This window comes from Camelus bactrianus, chromosome 14, assembly GCF_048773025.1.
Source record: "Camelus bactrianus isolate YW-2024 breed Bactrian camel chromosome 14, ASM4877302v1, whole genome shotgun sequence".
Classification (NCBI taxonomy): domain Eukaryota; kingdom Metazoa; phylum Chordata; class Mammalia; order Artiodactyla; family Camelidae; genus Camelus; species Camelus bactrianus.
Window position 1 is genome coordinate 24014401 of NC_133552.1, and position 2555 is coordinate 24016955.

Consider the following 2555-nt stretch of genomic DNA (forward strand, 5'->3'; position numbering starts at 1 on the left):
ACGATGCTTGAGATAATTTCTATCTTCTTAAAATTGTTGAGGTTTCTTTTGTGCCCAAGTACATGATCGATCCTGGAAAATGTCCCATGTGCACTTGAAAAGAATGTATATCTTATTTTTTGGGGGTGTAATGCTCTGAAAATATCCACCAAATCTAGTTTTTCTATTGTAGTATTTAATTTCTCTGTTGCCTTGTTTATTTTCTGTGTGGAAGATCTGTCTAGTGATGTTAATGCAGTGTTAAAATCTCCAACTATGATTGTATTCCCATCAATATCCCCCTTTATCTCTGTTAGTAATTCTTGTACGTTCTTAGGTGCTCCTATATTGGGTGCATATATATTAACGAGTGTAATATCCTCTTCTTGTATCACTCCTTTAATCATTATAAAATGTCCTTCTATATCTTTCTTTATGGCCTTTGTTTTAAAGTCTATTTTGTCTGAAATCAGTACTGCAACACCTGCTTTTTTGGCTTCTCCATTTGCATGGAATATCCTTTTCCATCCTTTCACTCTCAATCTATATGTGTCCTTCTCAAGGACTTGTATTTGTAGTTGAATTGGTATATCCTCTTTCTTCCTTTCTTCTTCCTTTTATGATTTGGTAATTTTCCTTTGTATTATCATGGATTTTATTTAATTTTTGTGACTCCCTTGTAAGTTTTTGGCTTGTGGTTACCCTTTTTCGTAAACCTATTAGCCCATTTCTATAAATGTTTTTATTAAACTGAATGTAACATGATCTCAAACCCATCCGAGTGTTAAAAAAATTTAAAAAAGAAAAAGAAATATATTCTATATTTCCCTGCCTCCCAGCCCACTCTCAGTGATTTGTATGTCTTCTTTTATAATTTCGTGTTTATTTTATTTGTAATTCATGAGTTATCACCTTTCCAGTTGTGAGTTTCTCATTTCTGTAGCATCCTGCTGCTTTTCTATTTAGAATAGCCCTTTCAATATTTCTTTTAGCATGGGTTTAGTATTGCTAAACTCCTGCAACTTTTTCTTGTCTGTGAAATTCTTTATTTCTCCTTCTATCCTAAAGGATAGCCTTGTGGATAAAGTAACCTAGGCTGTATCTTTTTTTCATTCAGGGCTTTGAATATATCTTGCCACTCCCTTCTGGCCTGTAGTTTTGTATAGAGAAATCAGCTGAGAATCTTATGGGGGTTCCCTTGTAACTTACTCTTTGCTTTTCTCTTGCTGCCTTTAGAATCATTTCTTTATCCTTGACTCTGGCCATCTTGATTATGATATGTCTTGGTGTGGGTCTATTTGGGTTCTTCCTGTTTGGAACCCTCTGAGCTTCCTGTACTTGGATATCTGAGTCCTTCTTTAAGTTTGGGAAGTTTTCAGTCATGATTTCTTCAAAAACCTTTTCAATCCCCTTTGATCTTTCTTCTCCTTCTGGGACCCCTATTATGCAACGATTGGGATGCTTTATATTATCCCATAGGTCCCTTATGCTACTTTCATTATTTGTTATTGGCTTATCTTGTAGATCTTCTGAATGGGTGCTTTCTATTATCCTGTCTTCCAGGTCACTAATTCATTCCTCTGCATTATCTAGTTGGCTTTGTACAGCTATTAGATCATTCCTCATCTCTGTCAATGAGTTTACCCATTCTACTTGGTTCTTCTTTATAGCTCCAATTTTATTTTTGACATATTTTATATCTCTAAACACTGTCTCTTTTAATTCCTTCAGTACTTTGATCACTCCTTTTTTGAAATCTTGATCTAGTAGGCTATCGATATCTATTTCATTGATCTTTCTTTCAGGGGATTTCTCTTGTTCTTTTAATTGGGAAAGGTTTCTCTCATACCTCTCTGACACTGTGGTTTATGGAGTATCAGTTATCTATTTTGGTCCTTAAGGAGTTTATCTGTCTAATGCCTATTTAGGAATAAGTCTTAGGAAAAAAAGAAAAAATAAGAGAGAGAGAGAAAGAATTTTAAAAGAAGGGAGAAAGAGGGTTTGAAAACAGTGTATAATGAATAATAGAAGAGCCAGTTGAAGCAGAATATCAATCGGGTTGAGACGTCTGTTTAAAACATTTAAAAAAATGGAAAAAGATGAAAAGATGTATTTGAAACCTGTGTCTAATCAATAACAGGACATCAAAACCCAAGAGAAATAGAAATGAATTAAGAAGTAAAAATTAAGAGGGTAATAGAAAATAGAACAGGTAAAAACAGATTAAAAAAAAAAAAAGGGGTGGGTGTGTTTGTCGGTGTTCTCCTGGAGTCTGTGTGCTTTTAATGTGAAGTCTTTCTGTCTTCGTCCTGTTTTGGAAGCTCAGCTTGCTGTTTTCAGAGGCCCTCAGTTGGCGCCCTCTTCTGTGATGCTCCCAGTACCTGTCGGCAAGCAGATCGCGCCTCCTCCCAACACTGGGTCAGGTGCAGCCCTCTACTGTGGGCGGGCGGGTCGCTGCCCCTCTGGATGCCGCAGTCAGATGTTGCAGACTGGCCAGGTAGGAGGGCGGGTCGTGCCCCCTCCCAGCACCTCGGTCAGGGGCTGTGTTCCTGCCCGAAAGGCGGCGGGGCCGCCCT